At 42.6% G+C, this 9,766-nt stretch overlaps 42 non-coding genes across 42 annotated transcripts; all 42 read left to right on the forward strand.

Moving 5' to 3' along the window:
• The first annotated feature begins 80 nt into the window (after positions 1–80).
• Trnac-gca (transfer RNA cysteine (anticodon GCA)) lies at positions 81–152 on the forward strand. Its single transcript has one exon. It is a non-coding gene; the product is annotated as a tRNA-Cys (tRNA).
• A 156-nt stretch (positions 153–308) lies between these two features.
• Positions 309–380, forward strand: Trnac-gca (transfer RNA cysteine (anticodon GCA)). The gene has a single exon. It is a non-coding gene; the product is annotated as a tRNA-Cys (tRNA).
• Positions 381–535: 155 nt separating this feature from the next.
• Trnac-gca (transfer RNA cysteine (anticodon GCA)) lies at positions 536–607 on the forward strand. Its single transcript has one exon. It is a non-coding gene; the product is annotated as a tRNA-Cys (tRNA).
• Positions 608–988: 381 nt separating this feature from the next.
• Positions 989–1,060, forward strand: Trnac-gca (transfer RNA cysteine (anticodon GCA)). Its single transcript has one exon. It is a non-coding gene; the product is annotated as a tRNA-Cys (tRNA).
• Positions 1,061–1,215: 155 nt separating this feature from the next.
• Trnac-gca (transfer RNA cysteine (anticodon GCA)) lies at positions 1,216–1,287 on the forward strand. Its single transcript has one exon. It is a non-coding gene; the product is annotated as a tRNA-Cys (tRNA).
• Positions 1,288–1,442: 155 nt separating this feature from the next.
• Positions 1,443–1,514, forward strand: Trnac-gca (transfer RNA cysteine (anticodon GCA)). Its single transcript has one exon. It is a non-coding gene; the product is annotated as a tRNA-Cys (tRNA).
• Positions 1,515–1,669: 155 nt separating this feature from the next.
• Positions 1,670–1,741, forward strand: Trnac-gca (transfer RNA cysteine (anticodon GCA)). Its single transcript has one exon. It is a non-coding gene; the product is annotated as a tRNA-Cys (tRNA).
• Positions 1,742–1,896: 155 nt separating this feature from the next.
• Trnac-aca (transfer RNA cysteine (anticodon ACA)) lies at positions 1,897–1,968 on the forward strand. Its single transcript has one exon. It is a non-coding gene; the product is annotated as a tRNA-Cys (tRNA).
• Positions 1,969–2,123: 155 nt separating this feature from the next.
• On the forward strand, positions 2,124–2,195 carry Trnac-gca (transfer RNA cysteine (anticodon GCA)). The gene has a single exon. It is a non-coding gene; the product is annotated as a tRNA-Cys (tRNA).
• A 155-nt stretch (positions 2,196–2,350) lies between these two features.
• On the forward strand, positions 2,351–2,422 carry Trnac-gca (transfer RNA cysteine (anticodon GCA)). The gene has a single exon. It is a non-coding gene; the product is annotated as a tRNA-Cys (tRNA).
• A 155-nt stretch (positions 2,423–2,577) lies between these two features.
• On the forward strand, positions 2,578–2,649 carry Trnac-gca (transfer RNA cysteine (anticodon GCA)). The gene has a single exon. It is a non-coding gene; the product is annotated as a tRNA-Cys (tRNA).
• A 155-nt stretch (positions 2,650–2,804) lies between these two features.
• Trnac-gca (transfer RNA cysteine (anticodon GCA)) lies at positions 2,805–2,876 on the forward strand. Its single transcript has one exon. It is a non-coding gene; the product is annotated as a tRNA-Cys (tRNA).
• A 154-nt stretch (positions 2,877–3,030) lies between these two features.
• Trnac-gca (transfer RNA cysteine (anticodon GCA)) lies at positions 3,031–3,102 on the forward strand. The gene has a single exon. It is a non-coding gene; the product is annotated as a tRNA-Cys (tRNA).
• Positions 3,103–3,257: 155 nt separating this feature from the next.
• Trnac-gca (transfer RNA cysteine (anticodon GCA)) lies at positions 3,258–3,329 on the forward strand. The gene has a single exon. It is a non-coding gene; the product is annotated as a tRNA-Cys (tRNA).
• Positions 3,330–3,484: 155 nt separating this feature from the next.
• On the forward strand, positions 3,485–3,556 carry Trnac-gca (transfer RNA cysteine (anticodon GCA)). The gene has a single exon. It is a non-coding gene; the product is annotated as a tRNA-Cys (tRNA).
• Positions 3,557–3,711: 155 nt separating this feature from the next.
• On the forward strand, positions 3,712–3,783 carry Trnac-gca (transfer RNA cysteine (anticodon GCA)). Its single transcript has one exon. It is a non-coding gene; the product is annotated as a tRNA-Cys (tRNA).
• A 159-nt stretch (positions 3,784–3,942) lies between these two features.
• Trnac-gca (transfer RNA cysteine (anticodon GCA)) lies at positions 3,943–4,014 on the forward strand. The gene has a single exon. It is a non-coding gene; the product is annotated as a tRNA-Cys (tRNA).
• Positions 4,015–4,169: 155 nt separating this feature from the next.
• Positions 4,170–4,241, forward strand: Trnac-gca (transfer RNA cysteine (anticodon GCA)). The gene has a single exon. It is a non-coding gene; the product is annotated as a tRNA-Cys (tRNA).
• A 155-nt stretch (positions 4,242–4,396) lies between these two features.
• Trnac-gca (transfer RNA cysteine (anticodon GCA)) lies at positions 4,397–4,468 on the forward strand. Its single transcript has one exon. It is a non-coding gene; the product is annotated as a tRNA-Cys (tRNA).
• A 155-nt stretch (positions 4,469–4,623) lies between these two features.
• Trnac-gca (transfer RNA cysteine (anticodon GCA)) lies at positions 4,624–4,695 on the forward strand. The gene has a single exon. It is a non-coding gene; the product is annotated as a tRNA-Cys (tRNA).
• Positions 4,696–4,850: 155 nt separating this feature from the next.
• Positions 4,851–4,922, forward strand: Trnac-gca (transfer RNA cysteine (anticodon GCA)). The gene has a single exon. It is a non-coding gene; the product is annotated as a tRNA-Cys (tRNA).
• A 155-nt stretch (positions 4,923–5,077) lies between these two features.
• Positions 5,078–5,149, forward strand: Trnac-gca (transfer RNA cysteine (anticodon GCA)). The gene has a single exon. It is a non-coding gene; the product is annotated as a tRNA-Cys (tRNA).
• Positions 5,150–5,304: 155 nt separating this feature from the next.
• Trnac-gca (transfer RNA cysteine (anticodon GCA)) lies at positions 5,305–5,376 on the forward strand. Its single transcript has one exon. It is a non-coding gene; the product is annotated as a tRNA-Cys (tRNA).
• A 155-nt stretch (positions 5,377–5,531) lies between these two features.
• Trnac-gca (transfer RNA cysteine (anticodon GCA)) lies at positions 5,532–5,603 on the forward strand. Its single transcript has one exon. It is a non-coding gene; the product is annotated as a tRNA-Cys (tRNA).
• Positions 5,604–5,758: 155 nt separating this feature from the next.
• Positions 5,759–5,830, forward strand: Trnac-gca (transfer RNA cysteine (anticodon GCA)). Its single transcript has one exon. It is a non-coding gene; the product is annotated as a tRNA-Cys (tRNA).
• Positions 5,831–5,988: 158 nt separating this feature from the next.
• Trnac-gca (transfer RNA cysteine (anticodon GCA)) lies at positions 5,989–6,060 on the forward strand. Its single transcript has one exon. It is a non-coding gene; the product is annotated as a tRNA-Cys (tRNA).
• A 155-nt stretch (positions 6,061–6,215) lies between these two features.
• On the forward strand, positions 6,216–6,287 carry Trnac-gca (transfer RNA cysteine (anticodon GCA)). Its single transcript has one exon. It is a non-coding gene; the product is annotated as a tRNA-Cys (tRNA).
• A 155-nt stretch (positions 6,288–6,442) lies between these two features.
• Positions 6,443–6,514, forward strand: Trnac-gca (transfer RNA cysteine (anticodon GCA)). Its single transcript has one exon. It is a non-coding gene; the product is annotated as a tRNA-Cys (tRNA).
• Positions 6,515–6,669: 155 nt separating this feature from the next.
• Positions 6,670–6,741, forward strand: Trnac-gca (transfer RNA cysteine (anticodon GCA)). Its single transcript has one exon. It is a non-coding gene; the product is annotated as a tRNA-Cys (tRNA).
• A 155-nt stretch (positions 6,742–6,896) lies between these two features.
• Positions 6,897–6,968, forward strand: Trnac-gca (transfer RNA cysteine (anticodon GCA)). The gene has a single exon. It is a non-coding gene; the product is annotated as a tRNA-Cys (tRNA).
• A 159-nt stretch (positions 6,969–7,127) lies between these two features.
• Positions 7,128–7,200, forward strand: Trnac-gca (transfer RNA cysteine (anticodon GCA)). Its single transcript has one exon. It is a non-coding gene; the product is annotated as a tRNA-Cys (tRNA).
• A 155-nt stretch (positions 7,201–7,355) lies between these two features.
• Positions 7,356–7,427, forward strand: Trnac-gca (transfer RNA cysteine (anticodon GCA)). The gene has a single exon. It is a non-coding gene; the product is annotated as a tRNA-Cys (tRNA).
• Positions 7,428–7,582: 155 nt separating this feature from the next.
• Trnac-gca (transfer RNA cysteine (anticodon GCA)) lies at positions 7,583–7,654 on the forward strand. The gene has a single exon. It is a non-coding gene; the product is annotated as a tRNA-Cys (tRNA).
• A 155-nt stretch (positions 7,655–7,809) lies between these two features.
• On the forward strand, positions 7,810–7,881 carry Trnac-gca (transfer RNA cysteine (anticodon GCA)). Its single transcript has one exon. It is a non-coding gene; the product is annotated as a tRNA-Cys (tRNA).
• Positions 7,882–8,036: 155 nt separating this feature from the next.
• Trnac-gca (transfer RNA cysteine (anticodon GCA)) lies at positions 8,037–8,108 on the forward strand. The gene has a single exon. It is a non-coding gene; the product is annotated as a tRNA-Cys (tRNA).
• A 155-nt stretch (positions 8,109–8,263) lies between these two features.
• Positions 8,264–8,335, forward strand: Trnac-gca (transfer RNA cysteine (anticodon GCA)). Its single transcript has one exon. It is a non-coding gene; the product is annotated as a tRNA-Cys (tRNA).
• A 155-nt stretch (positions 8,336–8,490) lies between these two features.
• Trnac-gca (transfer RNA cysteine (anticodon GCA)) lies at positions 8,491–8,562 on the forward strand. The gene has a single exon. It is a non-coding gene; the product is annotated as a tRNA-Cys (tRNA).
• Positions 8,563–8,717: 155 nt separating this feature from the next.
• Positions 8,718–8,789, forward strand: Trnac-gca (transfer RNA cysteine (anticodon GCA)). The gene has a single exon. It is a non-coding gene; the product is annotated as a tRNA-Cys (tRNA).
• Positions 8,790–8,944: 155 nt separating this feature from the next.
• On the forward strand, positions 8,945–9,016 carry Trnac-gca (transfer RNA cysteine (anticodon GCA)). The gene has a single exon. It is a non-coding gene; the product is annotated as a tRNA-Cys (tRNA).
• A 155-nt stretch (positions 9,017–9,171) lies between these two features.
• Trnac-gca (transfer RNA cysteine (anticodon GCA)) lies at positions 9,172–9,243 on the forward strand. The gene has a single exon. It is a non-coding gene; the product is annotated as a tRNA-Cys (tRNA).
• Positions 9,244–9,398: 155 nt separating this feature from the next.
• Trnac-gca (transfer RNA cysteine (anticodon GCA)) lies at positions 9,399–9,470 on the forward strand. The gene has a single exon. It is a non-coding gene; the product is annotated as a tRNA-Cys (tRNA).
• A 155-nt stretch (positions 9,471–9,625) lies between these two features.
• Trnac-gca (transfer RNA cysteine (anticodon GCA)) lies at positions 9,626–9,697 on the forward strand. The gene has a single exon. It is a non-coding gene; the product is annotated as a tRNA-Cys (tRNA).
• Positions 9,698–9,766: the final 69 nt, after the last annotated feature.

Consider the following 9,766-nt stretch of genomic DNA (forward strand, 5'->3'; position numbering starts at 1 on the left):
GCCGCTATTAAATCCGTTTTTGTTTCAAAGGCGGAATAATGGTGCGTATTTTCTTTTGTATAGGAGCGTAATTGTCATGCGGGGATGTAGCTCAGTGGTAGAGCATTCGACTGCAGATCGAGAGGTCCGCAGTTCAAACCCGGGTGTCCCCTTCAAGATTGTTCTTACTTTTTTCTAATCTGTGCCTGTACTTTGCGATAATGCAAAAAGTAGGATTATAGTAAAATCGCCGCTATTAAATCCGTTTTTGTTTTAAAGGCGGAATAATGGTGCGTATTTTCTTTTGTATAGGAGCGTAATTGTCATGCGGGGATGTAGCTCAGTGGTAGAGCATTCGGCTGCAGATCGAGAGGTCCCCGGTTCAAACCCGGGTGTCCCCTTCAAGATGGTTCTTACTTTTTTCTAATCTGTGCCTGTACTTTGCGATAATGCAAAAAGTAGGATCATTTAAAATCGCCGCTATTAAATCCGTTTTTGTTTCAAAGGCGGAATAATGGTGCGTATATTCTTTTGTATAGGAGCGTAATTGTCATGCGGGGATGTAGCTCAGTGGTAGAGCATTCGACTGCAGATCGAGAGGTCCCCGGTTCAAACCCGGGTGTCCCCTTCAAGATTGTTCTTACTTTTTTCTAATCTGTGCCTGTACTTTGCGATAATGCAAAAAGTTGGATCATAGTAAATCGCCGCTATTAAATCGGTTTTTGTTTCAAAGGCGGAATAATGGTGCGTATTTTCTTTTGTATAGGAGCGTAATTGTCATGCGGGATGTAGCTCAGTGGTAGAGCATTCGAGTGCAGATCGAGTTGTCCCCGGTTCAAACCCGGGTGTCCCCTTCAAGATTGTTCTTACTTTTTTCTAATCTGTGCCTGTACTTTGCGATAATGCAAAAAGTAGGATCATTTAAAATCGCCGCTATTAAATCCGTCTTTGTTTCAAAGGCGGAATAATGGTGGGTATTTTCTTTTGTATAGGAGCGTAATTGTCATGCGGGGATGTAGCTCAGTGGTAGAGCATTCGACTGCAGATCGAGAGGTCTCCGGTTCAAACCCGGGTGTCCCCTTCAAGATTGTTCTTACTTTTTTCTAATCTGTGCCTGTACTTTGCGATAATGCAAAAAGTAGGATCATTTAAAATCGCCGCTATTAAATCCGTTTTTGTTTCAAAGGCGGAATAATGGTGCGTATTTTCTTTTCTATAGGACCGTAATTGTCATGCGGGGATGTAGCTCAGTGGTAGAGCATTCGACTGCAGATCGAGAGGTCCCCGGTTCAAACCCGGGTGTCCCCTTCAAGATTGTTCTTACTGTTTTCTACTCTGTGCCTGTACTTTGCGATAATGCAAAAAGTAGGATCATTTAAAATCGCCGCTATTGAATCCGTTTTTGTTTCAAAGGCGGAATAATTGTGCGTATTTTCTTTTGTATAGGAGCGTAATTGTCATGCGGGGATGTAGCTCAGTGGTAGAGCATTCGACTGCAGATCGAGAGGTCCCCGGTTCAAACCCGAGTGTCCCCTTCAAGATTGTGCTTACTTTTTTCTAATCTGTGCCTGTACTTTGCGATAATGCAAAAAGTAGGATCATTTAAAATCGCCGCTATTAAATCCGTTTTTGTTTCAAAGGCGGAATAATGGTGCGTATTTTCTTTTCTATAGGAGCGTAATTGTCATGCGGGGATGTAGGTCAGTGGTAGAGCATTCGACTGCAGATCGAGAGGTCCCCAGTTCAAACCCGGGTGTCCCCTTCAAGATTGTTCTTACTTTTTTCTAATCTGTGCCTGTACTTTGCGATAATGCAAAAAGTAGGATCATAGTAAATCGCCGCTATTAAATCCGTTTTTGTTTCAGAGGCGGAATAATGGTGCGTATTTTCTTTTGTATAGGAGCGTAATTGTCATGCGGGGATGTAGCTCAGTGGTAGAGCATTCGACTACAGATCGAGAGGTCCCCGGTTCAAACCCGGGTGTCCCCTTCAAGATTGTTCTTACTTTTTTCTTATCTGTGCCTGTACTTTGCGATAATGTAAAAAGTAGGATCATTTAAAATCGCCGCTATTAAATCCGTTTTTGTTTCAAAGGCGGAATAATGGTGCGTATTTTCTCTTGTATAGGAGCGTAATTGTCATGCGGGGATGTAGCTCAGTGGTAGAGCATTCGACTGCAGATCGAGAGGTCCCCGGTTCAAACCCGGGTGTCCCCTTCAAGATTGTTCTTACTTTTTTCTTATCTGTGCCTGTACTTTGCGATAATGCAAAAAGTTGGATCATTTAAAATCGCCGCTATTAAATCCGTTTTTGTTTCAAAGGCGGAATAATGGTGCGTATTTTCTTTTGTATAGGAGCGTAATTGTCATGCGGGGATGTAGCTCAGTGGTAGAGCATTCGACTGCAGATCGAGAGGTCCCCGGTTCAAACCCGGGTGTCCCCTTCAAGATTGTTCTTACTTTTTTCTAATCTGTGCCTGTACTTTGCGATAATGCAAAAAGTAAGATCATTGAAAATCGCCGCTATTAAATCCGTTTTTGTTTCAAAGGCGGAATAATGGTGCGTATTTTCTTTTGTATAGGAGCGTAATTGTCATGCGGGGATGTAGCTCAGTGGTAGAGCATTCGACTGCAGATCGAGAGGTCCCCGGTTCAAACCCGGGTGTCCCCTTCAAGATTGTTTTTACTTTTTTCTAATCTGTGCGTGTACTTGGCGATAATGCAAAAAGTAGGATCATTTAAAATCGCCGCTATTAAATCGGTTTTTGTTTCAAAGGCGGAATAATGGTGCGTATTTTCTTTTGTATAGGAGCGTAATTGTCATGCGGGGATGTAGCTCAGTGGTAGAGCATTCGACTGCAGATCGAGAGGTCCCCGGTTCAAACCCGGGTGTCCCCTTCAAGATTGTTCTTACATTTTCTAATCTGTGCCTGTACTTTGCGATAATGCAAAAAGTAGGATCATTTAAAATCGCCGCTATTAAATCCGTTTTTGTTTCAAAAGCGGACTAATTGTGCGTAGTTTCTTTTGTATAGTAGCGTAACTGTCATGCGGGGATGTAGCGTAGTGGTAGAGCATTCGACTGCAGATCGAGAGGTCACCGGTTCAAACCCGGGTGTCCCCTTCAAGATTGTTCCTTCTTTTTTCTAATCTGTGCCTGTACTTTGCGATAATGCAAAAAGTAGGATCATTGTAAATCGCCGCGCTAAAATCCGTTTTTGTTTCAAAGGCGGAATATTGGTGCGTATTTTCTTTTGTATAGGAGCGTAATTGTCATGCGGGGATGTAGCTCAGTGGTAGAGCATTCGACTGCAGATCGAGAGGTCCCCGGTTCAAACCCGGGTGTCCCCTTCAAGATTGTTCTTACTTTTTTCTAATCTGTGCCTGTACTTTGCGATAATGCAAAAAGTAGGATCATTTAAAATTTCCGCTATTAAATCCGTTTTTGTTTCAAAGGCGGAATAATGGTGCGTATTTTCTTTTCTATAGGAGCGTAATTGTCATGCGGGGCTGTAGCTCAGTGGTAGAGCATTCGACTGCAGATCGAGAGGTCCCCGGTTCAAACCCGGGTGTCCCCTTCAAGATTGTTTTTACTTTTTTCTAATCAGTGCCTGTACTTTGCGATAATGCAAAAAGTAGGATTATTTAAAATCGCAGCTATCAAATCCGTTTCTGTTTCAAAGGCGGAATAATGGTGCGTATTTTCTTTTGTATAGGAGCGTAATTGTCATGCAGGGATGTAGCTCAGTGGTAGAGCATTCGACTGCAGATCGAGAGGTCTCCGGTTCAAACCCGGGTGTCCCCTTCAAGATTGCTTCTTTTTTTTTTTTTGTAATCTGTGCCTGTACTTTGCGATAATGCAAAAAGTAGGATCATTTAAAATCGCCGCTATTAAATCCGTTTTTGTTTCAAAGGCGGAATAATGGTGCGTATTTTCTTTTGTATAGGAGCGTAATAGTCATGCGGGGATGTAGCTCAGTGGTAGAGCATTCGACTGCAGATCGAAAGGTCCCCGGTTCAAACCCGGGTGTCCCCTTCAAGATTGTTCTTACTTTTTTCTGATCTGTTCCTGTACTTTGCGATAATGCAAAAAGTAGGATCATTTAAAATCGCCGCTATTAAATCCGTTTTTGTTTCAAAGGCGGAATAATGGTGCGTATTTTCTTTTGTATAGGTGCGTAATTGTCATGCGGGGATGTAGCTCAGTTGTAGAGCATTCGACTGCAGATCGAGAGGTCCCCGGTTCAAACCCGGGTGTTCCCTTCAAGATTGTTCTTACTTTTTTATAATCTGTGCCTGTACTTTGCGATAATGCAAAAAGTAGGATCATTTAAAATCGCCGCTATTAAACCCGTTTTTGTTTCAAAGACGGAATAATGGTGCGTATTTTCTTTTGTATAGGAGCGTAATTGTCATGCGGGGATGTAGCTCAGTGGTAGAGCATTCGACTGCAGATCGAGAGGTCCCCGGTTCAAACCCGGGTGTCCCCTTCAAGATTGTTTTTACTTTTTTCTAATCTGTGCGTGTACTTGGCGATAATGCAAAAATTAGGATCATTTAAAATCGCCGCTATTAAATAGGTTTTTGTTTCAAAGGCGGAATAATGGTGCGTATTTTCTTTTGTATAGGAGCGCAATTGTCATGCGGGGATGTAGCTCAGTGGTAGAGCATTCGACTGCAGATCGAGAGGTCCCCGGTTCAAACCCGGGTGTCCCCTTCAAGATTGTTTTTACTTTTTTCTAATCTGTGCGTGTACTTGGCGATAATGCAAAAAGTAGGATCATTTAAAATCGCCGCTATTAAATCGGTTTTTGTTTCAAAGGCGGAATAATGGTGCGTATTTTCTTTTCTATAGCAGCGTAACTGTCATGCGGGGATGGAGCTCAGTGGTAGAGCATTCGACTGCAGATCGAGATGTCCCCGGTTCAAACCCGGGTGTCCCCTTCAAGATTGTTCTTACTTTTTTCTAATCTGTGCCTGTACTTTGCGATAATGCAAAAAGTAGGATCATAGTAAATCGCCGCTATTAAATCCGTTTTTGTTTCAAAGGCGGAATAATGGTGCGTATTTTGTTTTGTATAGGAGCGTAATTGTCATGCGGGGATGTAGCTCAGTGGTAGAGCATTCGACTGCAGATCGAGAGATCCCCGGTTCAAACACGGGTGTCCCCTTCAAAATTGTTCTTACTTTTTTCTAATCTGTGCCTGTACTTTGCGATAATGCAAAAAGTAGGATCATTTAAAATCGCCGCTATTAAATCCGTTTTTGTTGCAAAGGCGGAATAATGGTGCGTATTTTCTTTTGTATAGGAGCGTAATCGTCATGCGGGGATGTAGCTCAGTGGAAGACCATTCGACTGCAGATCGAGAGGTCCCCGGTTCAAACACGGGTGTCCCCTTCAAGATTGTTCTTACTTTTTTCTAATCCGTGCCTGTACTTTGCGATAATGCAAAAAGTAGGATCATTCAAAATCGCCGCTATTAAATCCGTTTTTGTTTCAAAGGCGGAATAATGGTGCGTATTTTCTTTTGTATAGGAGCGTAATTGTCATGCGGGGATGTAGCTCAGTGGTAGAGAACTCGACTGCAGATCGAGAGGTCCCCGGTTACAACCCGGGTGTCCCCTTCAAGATTGTTCTTACTTTTTTCTAATCAGTGCCTGTACTTTGCGATAATGCAAAAAGTAGGATTATTTAAAATCGCCGCTATCAAATCCGTTTCTGTTTCAAAGGCGGAATAATGGTGCGTATTTTCTTTTGTATAGGAGCGTAATTGTCATGCAGGGATGTAGCTCAGTGGTAGAGCATTCGACTGCAGATCGAGAGGTCCCCGGTTCAAACCCGGGTGTCCCCTTCAAGATTGCTTCTTTTTTTTTATTGTAATCTGTGCCTGTACTTTGCGATAATGCAAAAAGTAGGATCATTTAAAATCGCCGCTATTAAATCCGTTTTTGTTTCAAAGGCGGAATAATGGTACGTATTTTCTTTTGTATAGGAGCGTAATTGTCATGCGGGGATGTAGCTCAGTGGTAGAGCATTCGACTGCAGATCGAGAGGTCCCCGGTTCAAACCCGGGTGTCCCCTTCAAGATTGTTCTTACTTTTTTCTAATCTGTGCCTGTACTTTGCGATAATGCAAAAAGTAGGATCATTTAAAATCGCCGCTATTAAATCCGTTTTTGTTTCAAAGGCGGAATAATGGTGCGTATTTTCTTTTGTATAGGAGCGTAATTGTCATGCGGGGATGTAGCTCAGTGGTAGAGCATTTGACTGCAGATCGAGAGGTCCCCGGTTCAAACCCGGGTGTCCCCTTCAAGATTGTTCTTACTTTATTCTAATCTGTGCCTGTACTTTGCGATAATGCAAAAAGTAGGATCATTTAAAATCGCCGCTATTAAATCCGTTTTTGTTTCAAAGGCGGAATAATGGTGCGTATTTTCTTTTCTATAGGAGCGTAATTGTCATGCGGGGATGTAGCTCAGTGGTAGAGCATTTGACTGCAGATCGAGAGGTCCCCGGTTCAAACCCGGGTGTCCCCTTAAAGATTGTTCTTACTTTTTTCTAATCTGTGCCTGTACTTTGCGATAATGCAAAAAGTAGGATCATTCAAAATCGCCGCTATTAAATCCGTTTTTGTTTCAAAGGCGGAATAATGGTGCGTATTTTCTTTTGTATAGGAGCGTAATTGTCATGCGGGGATGTAGCTCAGTGGTAGAGAAGTCGACTGCAGATCGCGAGGTCCCCGGTTCAAACCCGGGTGTCCCCTTCAAGATTGTTCTTACTTTTTTCTAATCAGTGCCTGTACTTTGCGATAATGCAAAAAGTAGGATTATTTAAAATCGACGCTATCAAATCCGTTTCTGTTTCAAAGGCGGAATAATGGTGCGTATTTTCTTTTGTATAGGAGCGTAATTGTCGTGCAGGGATGTAGCTCAGTGGTAGAGCATTCGACTGCAGATCGAGAGGTCTCCGGTTCAAACCCGGGTGTCCCCTTCAAGATTGCTTCTTTTTTTTTTTGTGTAATCTGTGCCTGTACTTTGCGATAATGAAAAAAGTAGGATCATTTAAAATCGCCGCTATTAAATCCGTTTTTGTTTCAAAGGCGGAATAATGGTGCGTATTTTCTTGTGTATAGGAGCGTAATTGTCGTGCGGGGATGTAGCTCAGTGGTAGAGCATTCGACTGCAGATCGAGAGGTCCCCCGGTTCAAACCCGGGTGTCCCCTTCAAGATTGCTCTTACTTTTTTCTAATCTGTGCCTGTACTTTGCGATAATGCAAAAAGTAGGATCATTTAAAATCGCTGCTATTAAATCCGTTTTTGTTTCAAAGGCGGAATAATTGTGCGTATTTTCTTTTGTATAGGAGCGTAATTGTCATGCGGGGATGTAGCGTAGTGGTAGAGCATTCGACTGCAGATCTAGAGGTCCCCGGTTCAAACCCGGGTGTCCCCTTCAAGATTGTTCTTACTTTTTTCTAATCTGTGCCTGTACTTTGCGATAATGCAAAAAGTAGGATCATTTAAAATCGCCGCTATTAAATCCGTTTTTGTTTCAAAGGCGGAATAATGGTGCGTATTTTCCTTTGTATAGGAGCGTAATTGTCATGCGGGGATGGAGCTCAGTGGTAGAGCATTCGACTGCAGATCGAGAGGTCCCCGGTTCAAACCCGGGTGTCCCCTTCAAGATTGTTCATACTTGTTTCTAATCTGTGCCTGTACTTTGCGATAATGCAAAAAGTAGGATCATTTAAAATCGCCGCTATTAAATCCGTTTTTGTTTCAAAGGCGGAATAATGGTGCGTATTTTCTTTTGTATAGAAGCGTAATTATCATGCGTGGATGTAGCTCAGTGGTAGAGCATTCGACTGCAGATCGAGATGTCCCCGGTTCAAACCCGGGTGTCCCCTTCAAGATTGTTCTTACTTTTTTCTTATCTGTGCCTGTACTTTGCGATAATGCAAAAAGTAAGATCATTTAAAATCGCCGCTATTAAAACCGTTTTTGTTTCAAAGGCGGAATAATGGTGCGTATTTTCTTTTGTATAGAAGCGTAATTATCATGCGTGGATGTAGCTCAGTGGTAGAGCATTCGACTGCAGATCGAGATGTCCCCGGTTCAAACCCGGGTGTCCCCTTCAAGATTGTTCTTACTTTTTTCTTATCTGTGCCTGTACATTGCGATAATGCAAAAAGTAAGATCATTTAAAATCGCCGCTATTAAATCCGTTTTTGTTTCAAAGGCGGAATAATGGTGCGTATTTTCTTTTGTATAGGAGCGTAATTGTCATGCGGGGATGTAGCTCAGTGGTAGAGCATTCGACTGCAGATCGAGAGGTCCCCGCTTCAAACCCGGGTGTCCCCTTCAAGATTGTTCTTACTTTTTTCTAATCTGTGCCTGTACCTTGCGATAAAACAAAAAGTAGGATCATTTAAAATCGCCGCTATTAAATCCGTTTTTGTTTCAAAGGCGGAATAATGGTGCGTATTTTCTTTTGTATAGGAGCGTAATTGTCATGCGGGGATGGAGCTTAGTGGTAGAGCATTCGACTGCAGATCGAGAGGTCCCCGGTTCAAACCCGGGTGTCCCCTTCAAGATTGTTCTTACTTTTTTTTAATCTGTGCCTGTACTTTGCGATAATGCACAAAGTAGGATCATTTAAAATCGCCGCTATTAAATCCGTTTTTGTTTCAAAGGCGGAATAATGGTGCGTAATTTCTTTTGTATAGGAGCGTAATTGTCATGCGGGGATGTAGCTCAGTGGCAGAGCATTCGACTGCAGATCGAGAGGTCCCCGGTTCAAACCCGGGTGTCCCCTTCAAGATTGTTTTTACTTTTTTCTAATCTGTGCCTGTACTTTGCGATAATGCAAAAAGTAGGATCATTTAAAATCGCCGCTATTAAATCCGTTTTTGTTTCAAAGGCGGAATAATGGTGCGTATTTTCTTTTGTATAGGAGCGTAATTGTCATGCGGGGATGTAGCTCAGTGGCAGAGCATTCGACTGCAGATCGAGAGGTCCCCGGTTCAAACCCGGGTGTCCCCTTCAAGATTGTTCTTACTTTTTTCTAATCTGTGCCTGTACCTTGCGATAAAACAAAAAGTAGGATCATTTAAAATCGCCGCTATTAAATCCGTTTTTGTTTCAAAGGCGGAATAATGGTGCGTATTTTCTTTTGTATAGGAGCGTAATTGTCATGCGGGGATTTAGCTCAGTGGCAGAGCATTCGACTGCAGATCGAGAGGTCCCCGGTTCAAACCCGGGTGTCCCCTTCAAGATTGTTCTTACTTTTTTCTAATCTGTGCCTGTACCTGGCGATAAAACAAAAAGTAGGATCATTTAAAATCGCCGCTATTAAATCCGTTTTTGTTTCAAAGGCGGAATAATGGTGCGTATTTTCTTTTGTATAGGAGCGTAATTGTCATGCGGGGATGTAGCTCAGTGGCAGAGCATTCGACTGCAGATCGAGAGGTCCCCGGTTCAAACCCGGGTGTCCCCTTCAAGATTGTTCTTACTTTTTTCTAATCTGTGCCTGTACCTTGCGATAAAACAAAAAGTAGGATCATTTAAAATCGCCGCTATTAAATCCGTTTTTGTTTCAAAGGCGGAATAATGGTGCGTATTTTCTTTTGTATAGGAGCGTAATTGTCATGCGGGGATGTAGCTCAGTGGCAGAGCATTCGACTGCAGATCGAGAGGTCCCCGGTTCAAACCCGGGTGTCCCCTTCAAGATTGTTCTTACTTTTTTCTAATCTGTGCCTGTACCTTGCGATAAAACAAAAAGTAGGATCATTT

The sequence above is a fragment of the Euprymna scolopes genome, chromosome 18 (assembly GCF_053919585.1).
Source record: "Euprymna scolopes isolate OS-2025 chromosome 18, ASM5391958v1, whole genome shotgun sequence".
NCBI lineage: Eukaryota > Metazoa > Mollusca > Cephalopoda > Sepiida > Sepiolidae > Euprymna > Euprymna scolopes.